Source organism: Salvelinus namaycush, chromosome 33 (genome assembly GCF_016432855.1).
Source record: "Salvelinus namaycush isolate Seneca chromosome 33, SaNama_1.0, whole genome shotgun sequence".
Classification (NCBI taxonomy): Eukaryota; Metazoa; Chordata; class Actinopteri; order Salmoniformes; family Salmonidae; genus Salvelinus; species Salvelinus namaycush.
Genome location: NC_052339.1, coordinates 2,122,801 through 2,132,506, shown reverse-complemented (window position 1 = coordinate 2,132,506; position 9,706 = coordinate 2,122,801). Strand labels below are relative to the sequence as shown.

The 9,706-nt window shown below is 41.7% G+C and overlaps 1 non-coding gene across 1 annotated transcript; it reads left to right on the top strand.

Moving 5' to 3' along the window:
* Positions 1-8,998: 8,998 nt before the first annotated feature.
* Positions 8,999-9,053, top strand: LOC120028185. The gene has a single exon (XR_005473408.1). It is a non-coding gene; the product is annotated as a U7 small nuclear RNA (small nuclear RNA).
* Positions 9,054-9,706: the final 653 nt, after the last annotated feature.

Genomic DNA, 9,706 nt, shown 5'->3' with positions numbered 1-9,706 from the left:
CTCAGGTGCATCCTGTTTCCATTGATCATACTTGAGATGTTTCTAAACTCGATTGGAAATTATTTGGAAAAGCACACGCCTGTCTATATAAGGTCCCACAGTTGACAGTGCATGTCAGAGCAAAAACCAAGCCATGAGGTCAAAGGAATTGTCCGTAGAGCTTCGAGACAGGATTGTGTCAAGGCACAGATTTTGGGAAGGGTACCAAAACATTTCTGCAGCATTGAAGGTCCCCAAGAACACAGTGGTCTTCATCATTCTTAAATGGAAATAGTTTGGAACCACCAAGACTCTTCCTAGAGCTGGCTGCCCGGCAAAACTGTGCAATCGAGGGAGAAGGGCTTTGGTGAGGGAGGTGACCAAGAACCCGATGGTCACTCTGACAGAGCTGCAGAGTTCATCTGGAGATGGGAGAAACTTCCAGAAGGACAACCATCTCTGCAGCACTCCACCAATCAGGCTTTTATGGTAAGAGTGGCCAGACAGACGCCACTCCTCAGTAAAAGGCACATGACAGCCCGCTTGGAGTATGCCAAAAGGCACCTAAAGGAATCTCACACCATGAGAAACAAGATTCTCTGGTCTGATGAAACCAAGATTGATCTCTTTGGCCTGAATGCCAAACATCACTACTGGAGGAAACCTGGCACCATCTCTACGGTGAAGCATGGTGTGGGCAGCATCATGCTGTGGGGATGTTTTTCAGCGGCAGGGACTGGGAGACTAATCAGGATTGAGGGAAAGATGAACGGAGCAAAGTACAGAAAGATCCTTGATGAAAACCTGCTCCAGAGCGCTCAGGGCCTCAGACTGGGGCGAAGGTTCAACTTCCAACAGGACAAGCACACAGCCAAGACAATGCAGGAGTGGCTTCGGGACAAGTCTCTGAATGTCCTTGACTGGCCCAGCCTGAGCCAGGACTTGAACCCAATCGAACATCTCTAGAGAAACCTGAAAATAGCTATGCACCGACGCTCCCCATCCAACTTGGCAGAGCTGGAGAGGATCTGCAGTCAATTGAAATAAATTCATTAGGCCGAAATCTATAGATTTCACATGACTGGGCAGGGGCACAGCCATGGGTGGGCCTGGGAGGGCATAGGCCCACTCAATGGGGAGCCAGGCCCAGCCAGTCAGAATTAGTTTTCCACAAAAGGGCTTTATTACAGACAGAAATACTCTGCAGTTTCATCAGCTGTCCGGGTGGCTGGTCTCAGACGATCCCGCAGGTGAAGAAGCCTAATGTGGAGGTCCTGGGGGGTGGGGGGGCGTGGTTACACGTGGTCTTTTGTTGTGAGGCCGGTTGGACGTACTGCCTAATTCTCTAAAACAACGTTGGAGGCGGCTTATGGTAGAGAAAGGAACATTCAATTCTCTGGCAACAGCTCTGGTGGACATCCATGCAGTCAGCATGCCAACTGCACACTCCCTCAAAACTTGAGACATCTGTGGCGTTGTGTTGTGTGACAAAACGGCACATTTTAGAATGGCCTTTTATTGTCCCCAGCACAAGGTGCACCTGTGTAATGATCATGCTGTTAAATAGGCTTCTTTATATGCCACACCTGTCTTGGCAAAGGAGAAATGCTCACTAACAGGGATGATTTATTTTAGGAAAATAAGATTTTTGTGCGTATGGAAAATGTCTGACATCTATTATTTAATCTCATGAAACATGAGACCAACACTTTACATGATGCATTTATATTTTTGTTCAGTATACATACACAGTACTACAGGCTACAGTACGATACTAAATACAGTGTCCAGTGGCACACTGACTCACCTGAAGATGAAGCCATGACTACCCTTCACGGTGATGGCCGACTCGCTCCTCTTGGCAATAGCATATCTCAAGATGAGCTACTTTGAAAAATAGTACTGCTGTTCGCAAGAAAATGGAAGTTGTAGTGACATTTTTGGTTCTACAGACAGATTAATCTTCTCTTTTCAGCAGTAGACATTTTCTTTCCATTCTGTACATTTTCCCCGCAATTGTATTTTGAAATCTGCAAAAGGCAAACAGACAGCCGCAACCAACCATAGAAATACAATCCATAGATGGCGGTTCCCATTCAAGTCAGAACTGGCAGACATTGCCAGTGTACCCATGAGTTTAACACTCAAATTGCCAGGGTAAGAGGTTCCAAAACCATTCTATGGATTATATGTCTATGGCCACGACGCAACAAGCTCTATATTTGATGCACACACTGTCAAATTGTGGCCTTCCCGACTGTAGGCAAACGGTAACTGCCAAGATTGAGGAAACACTTGAATAAATGAGGGATACACATTTTATGTTATGGTGTGTGGGGGGCATTTTCCTGGCATGGTTTAGGTCCACTTGTAGAATCTATGCCAAGGCGCATTGAAGCTGTTCTGGCAGCTCGTGGTGGCCCAACACCCTTTTAAGACACTTTATGTTGGTGTTTCCTGTATGCATGCACTTGTGATACAAATATAATCCAGTAATTTTTCGGAAACTATTGATCCTCTGTGGTTAAATGAAAAAGGATTAATAACAACGTAATTGTTTTTTGTTAGTTTTTTGACTCATGGGCCCCCTGTGAGCTTGGACCCAGCCCCTGACTCACACAATTGACCAGTCACATTTATTTATTATGCAGTTTATCCCCCCCAAAATATAAATCAGGGCCCCCGAATTACCCACATGGTTCCCCTACCTCTTCTCCTCCCCCATCTGACAATTAGCAGAGCTGCAGCAGTCTGTCTGTCTGTCTGTCTGTCTCTCTCGTGAATGTATGTCTCTGTCTGCCTATCTGTCTGCCTACCTGCCTGTCTTGTCTGGCTTCTCTAACACTGTCTGTCTGTTTGTCTGTCTGTCTGGGAATGTATATGGCTGTCTGTCTATTAATGTATGTCTGTCTGTCTGTCTGTGAGTGTCTCTGTCGGTCTGTCTGTCTCTCTCTATGAATGTACAGTATACGTCTCTGCCTGTCTGTCTGTGAATGTTTCTAACACTCTGCCTGTTTTGAATGTCTGTCTGTCTGTCTGTCTGTCTGTCTGTCTGTCTGTCTGTCTGTCTGTCTGTCTGTCTGTCTGTCTGTCTGTCTGTCAGGGAATGTATATGTCTGTCTGTCTTTCTGTCTGTGAATGTATATGTTTGTCTTCAATAATTTGCCCATAGAATTGTGTATCTGTCTGTATGTCTAACCCTAACCCTTGTGACAGTCATCTTTTCCCATTGAATGCAATGTTCTGTCAAAAACGTCAACAATGTGACACTCATCTTTTCCCATTGAATGCAATGTTCTGTCAAAAACATCAACAATGTGACACTCATCTTTTCCCATTAAATGCAACGTACTGACAAAAAACATAATATATTGTAAAGTTTTCCTTTTTGAAAAATGACATTTTCCTATTATTTCATGTTGTCCCTTGTTAACCTCTAATGTGCTCTTTATGACAGAATATAAAAACTAGGTGAAATAAAAACGTTTTTTTCATGAAGTTACACTAATCAGAAGGCACCTAATTGGTGGAATAACCCTCCTAATACTGTTTGTGACACCACAGCTTCAACAAATGGCCGCTACTGTTCACAATGTCAAAGTCTCCACTGTGATGTTAGGTCATTGTGGAGAGGGAAGGCCAGGCAGCAGCATCTCGTAAAATGGCTGACTGTTCAGACTGGCATCCTTGTGAATCCAATGCTGTGACAGCAGTAATAACCTGCTTGTCTTTATTGCATTCTTCTCACAGGTCAGACCTGTGCTGGCTCGTTAGAGCTCTATCTAAGTCTAATCGGTCTAAATGTAACATGCTGTTTTACCAGGTCATGATCAAGTCATACACCAGGAAACCCTATATCCGTTATTAAGCTTCCAGCTGTTTTATCTGCAAAACCTCGAGAGGAGAAACACAGTTGAAAGCAACTAATTCCTGCCAGCACGCGGACAGAGATGTATATTTTCCTGGTATGAAGCTCTTATTAGCTTTGCACTGAGGGTACCTCCAACTGGCTGTGTGGAGACTATTACTAAAACACTCGGGTCTCAGTCCCAAATGATACCCTATTCCTTATATAGTGCACTACTTTTGACCAGAGCCCATAGGGCTCCTACAGGGCTCTGGTCAAAAGTAATGCACTACACAGGGTATTCTACATAGGGATTCTGATTGAGCTCCATCTCTTTAGAGAGTTCACCATCTCATGCTGCTTGCCAGGAAGAGAATGGAACAGTGAAATGCCCTGTGAGGTGTTCTACCTCTCCTCATATGGTGGACTGTAGTCAATAAATCTACAGGGGGTGTTAAATGCTCTATTTTAACCTTCTCCGGATTAAAGGATCAAATGTATCTGTAGGAGACTGTAGTTTAAGCATGGTGCTTACAACGCCAGGGTAGTGGGTTTGATACTATCTTCTAAATTATTTTGGCACACTAATTTAAATACATTTCAATTAGCATATAATTACTGAGCATGTTTCGTGTATATGAGAGGATTGTGACCATCCTTGCCAAGCCACTGTGTGCTAATCCTTAGTCCTGGGCCATGGCAGGAACAGGGTTGTGTGTAGTTTGTGGTAGGGCTGGCTGCTGTGCTGCGTGGCCTGTCAGCTGCCTCCTAATCACTCTCCAGCCCTCTCCTCTCCTCGCAGTCGTCCACCCAACCCCTTGACCCTGCTTGTGAGGTCGAACTAACTAAGCCCTCTCCCCCTGGTACTCTCCTGCCACCTAAAGCACAGAGCCAGAACCAGAGAACCACAGCCTAGGTGGCTGGCATCCCTGCCTTGAACAGCAGCCTGCCCTGAAGGATCACCTCTCCTCCCTGTCGGAATAGTAGTGGTGCGGAGTATATGAAAGGCAACATATTGGCTTTGTGAGTATTCATTTAAGCTACTCTGTCACGTGATGCATATGAAGCACAGTCAAAGTTTTAACACCTTTCACATCACTTTTGATGACTTTCTGATGAGTTATTGCACATTATTATATAATATTATTGCATTTGCATAGCATTGCATTGCATGACAACATTTGATGTGGGGCCCCTAAACGTTCCAAAAAATACAATGGCGAGAAAATGCACTGCATGTTCTTCTCCTATCGAATATTCCCATGTCGTTGTTGGTTGTTCTTTGAACCCCTCTCTCAATTCAAATGCATTGCTCGCCTAACAGGAGCTGTCACTTTGTGTGGATATTTACCCTGGACTGTGTGTGGCTATGAGGAGCATAGGTGTTCACTCTGGGGCCCACTTGTCTATGCAATGAATGCAAAAACAATGAGACACCCAGTGGCTCCCTTTCTCCATGAGCCGACCTGGGTCTGATTCGCCTTGGCAAGGGGAACAGAGACCCAAAACAAAGCTGAAGGAGAGGTTCAGAGGTCAGGCACCAAGCCCCGCTAAACAGGGCCATTTCTCCAGTTTGGGCTTCCGAATAGGAAGAGGACACAGAGGCCCAGAGACAATGGGATAAAAAGGACCCTCTAAAACCATTATATTCTGAGGAAGTGATGGCCGTGAATGATGACAGTGAGTGAATAGGGACTATGGAGGTGGGAGGTTGGTTCCATTAAGGGCCGTGGACACTCCATTATGGCAACACAGGGAGGTGGTAATGAGGTGGGACATTTTCACTATTAGGCCTCTTTTTTCACACCACTCTGTCCTCTTGGAGATAGGGACGAGTTAGATGACTGTTTGCCTAACATCAAGCCCTTCAGATCTCCCCTCGGGACACTTGGAATGTTATTCATATTTTTTCTTAATTAATAAACAATACTTTATTTTCTAAATGCAGTAAAAAAGCCCATGTTTCTATGTCAAACAGTTTAGTTATATTTCAGTCTTCTGTGATGTACATAAAGTGTAATATTGGGATGCAAACTCCAAATTGAATACATTTTAACTCTATATCTTGGTACAGGTGTCTTCTTTTTTTAAGCCCATAACCATGTGTGTGAGGTGTATACTTTTGTTTCAGAGTAGATTTGAAACACTCTGTTGTGACCCTGATTTAGCCCACTGCCGTACAATGTTAATAAAGTGTCTGATCTAGGATCAGGTCCCCCCTGTCCATACAATCTTATTCATTATGATCTAAAAAGAGAAACTGATCAGCACTCTTACTCTGAGATGCTTTTTGAATACAGGGCCCAGAGCTCTGAGTTGATATATTCATACAACACTGTACTGTACTGTAAGCACTTTGAAGCACTGTACTGTACCTATGCTGCTCTGCCATCTGGAAAATGTTTAAGCAGATTTACTTGAGTGTCTGCACTAAAATTATATCACCACCATATGCCGCTGAAACTTAACAGAGACTCATCTAGCCCTGCATGGCACAGTGTGCCTACTCTAAATCGCTCTTCTTGTATCGCTCTGTCAATGTTTAAATTTCTCTCTTTGATTGACAGGATAATCATTTTATCATGTTCATTTTCATATGTCGTTGTCAGCTATTCAATAAAGGATTCATTTAGGAATGATGTTTTCAGTGGACAATATATTGCCTCTGTTATATGTTGAAATACAATGTTTGGCTTGATTGATGGCAGTTCCTGATCTCTAGACCTTATCAGAATATCTGTGAAGCTATTGCAGAGGTGGAAGTCATCTCTTGATCACATGAAGAGGACCTAGTTGTGCCGAACATTGGAGTGATGCTCAACTCTTTGATGTTTCAAACCATCTCATGTGAAAGTTGACCAAGATTCAAAGCAACATCATATCATACTCCATCACGGTCACCTAATAATCCCCAGTTTACAATTGGCTCTTTCATCCCCCTCCTCTCCCCTGTAACTATTCCCCAGGTCGTTGCTGTAAATGAGAACGTGTTCTCAGTCAACGTACCTGGTAAAATAACGGATAAATAAAAAATAAAAATAAAAATGAGGAAGTACTATTTCTATATTTTTTTTCTTCTGAACTTTGATTCTCTTGAAAAAAAAGAGCAAAATGCAGCATCATACCGGCTGTATTTCTGTATTTTGAAAGTTATATATCTTGAAAACTTGATTGCTGACATGCAAAACATTTTAGGATTATATCAACAATGAATGAAACAATGAAATAATGAATAATAATAATGAAACATATACCAAAAGATAGTTTTTGAGTGGACTTTTCCTTTAAGGTCTCCTTATGAGTAGGGGTAAGAGTAAAAGTTTGGCCTATATCTGCCTTCCCCACGCCACAACACCACAAAAGGCAAATGGGTTTGCTAGTGCTGAAGATGTAGGACATTCACATGAAATATTGTCACAGCTAGAGCCCCTTCATCTGTATACAGACACCCCACAGCCAGCCACAGAATGCTGCATGGTGCATATCAAGAAACCGTGAGGGATTTCTAAATGTTTTTGAGGTTATACCATTTAAGGAGTTGACGGTTCTTTCCCATAAACCACAGGGAAAGACTCGGTGATTAAGCAAAGTCTTGAGGCGTGAGGGTCCAGATTATTGCTGTCTAAATGTGACTGTGTGTAATCTTGTCGATTCAGATGGTGTTCCACACAATGTCTAGACCCAAATAGCCTGTTTCATTGAACTCCAAAGAAGGTAGCCACATGTTTTTCAGAGCACTTTAAAGCTACGCTCCACAGCTGTCTGTGACTCGCTGAGAGTCTTCTATGCGAAGGAAGAAGAGGTCTCTAGATATGCTCAATATTTCTTCTTCCTTTAACCAAGGAAAATGTGTCCGTCGGGCCCAAAAAAAAAAACACTGTGTCAGGGGGATGTAGTGATAAAAGGTGATTATATTCACATCGGGGGAATTTAGCGAAAGTGTCAGCCTATTTGCAACACCCCTCCATGCAATTGCATTTCCATTTGCGTGTGTTGCACTTGCTTTCAGTAGTGTCTATGAATCACTTAATTATGAAGGCATAAATGTATGAAAGTGTGTATACATTTTAAATGTATGCCTCTCTGTGGTCACCATGGCACATCGTAAGAGTAGGGGTGTTAACCCTGGTGTCCTGACTAAATTCCCAATTGTCTCATTCATCCCCCTTCCTCTCCCCTGTAACTATTCCCCAGGTCATAGCTGTAAATGAGAATGTGTTCTCAGTCAACTTACCTGGTAAAATAAGGCTTGAATATTTTTTTTATAAAAATGTAGTTCTGTTATGTTATGTATTATATAATGTTTTATCATTTTTGCGGACCCCAGGAAGAGTAGCTGCTTTGCTTTAGCAGTAGCTAATGAGGAACCTAATACAATTTTAAAAAATATGCAAATTAACATGTGAAAAACTTTAACGTGAAAAAAGACTAATGAGCAATTTCACATGTGCAAATCTAACTCTCTCATGTGGAATTACTTTCTCACATGTTAAAAACCTTTGTTGAAATTTTACATCCCCATGTTGCCACGTTTCACATGAGGTCATGTGCTCAAATGTGTAGTTTCATAGTATCACATGTTGAAATGTTGCATCTCCATGTTGTCACATTTATTTCACATGAAATCATGTTTTCACATGTGTAGTTTCATGTTATCACATGTTGCTTTTACATGTTGACACATGTTATCACATTAACTTCACATAAGATCACATTATTACATGTGAAATTCATGTTTTTTTCTGTAAGGAGTATGCTATGTTGTTGTCTCTTCACTGCGCAGTGAAAGTGACTTGAAAATGGCATGATGCATTGCGAGCTGTAGTGTGCATACTCTCTCGAAATGTGAGTCTTGTTATACCAATGGCCCTTGCTCCCAGCATAAGAGAGAAATAGAATCATAGTCCACAGCTTCTACACATTGGCATTAGGATTTAGCTAATCAAAGCGTCTCCATTGAAACTCATCCCCAGGCGATACACACATTCTGTCTACAAGTCAGTAGAGATTCCTTCTGTTAGCATATTCCAATTTGCGCCACCCATAATTGAGCGACCTACATGCCAAGTATAGACCATATATTGAGTTCCCTACAGGTTATAGAAAAGAGCAGAAGTGTGGAACTCTCCGTTCAGAACCCAGTCCTACTTACCTACTTATCTACAGGTTATGGAACATTTTCTCTTTTAGTATTTCTCTAGTAGGTTTCCTCAAGGAGAAAGCCGCCCACTTCTATGTCAAAGATTATTAAACAAAAACACTTCAGTAAATACTACAGTATAGCACAGTCTGCAAAACACTACAGTAATTACTATGGTATATAAACCATTTTACTTCAGTATTTATACTATAGTAAACTGTAAATACTACAGTATATTACAGTATACTACAGTAAATACTAGTTCGCAAAACACTACAGTGAAATAGTATTCCTAACATAGTATACAATATAGTATTTTTTGATATGGGTCATATCATAAGAATTGTAATTCGCAACATATCAAACGAAATGGATGATTGACATCCACAAATTAATACATACCATACCAAACATAACATATCATACTAATTTGTGTGTCCCTGATTTTCGTTTACTAAGTTACGTCTACTCCTGAGTCCAGGTTGATATGTGACATTTAAGATCACAATGATCGCCTCTTTTTGAAATATAGCCTACTCAGTGAGTTGCGTATATATATAAAAAGAAGGTTATTAAACAAATAAATGCACAGTAGAAAATGACAGACAGGAGCAAGTGCTGCTGTTCAGTCAATTGAGTACAACCTCACATTAGAGTAAAGTATCAAGGATGTCGATCGATGTCTAATGCGGCCCTTATTGAAAGCAATATAACTGCCTTTGCTTATTAAAGAAATGATC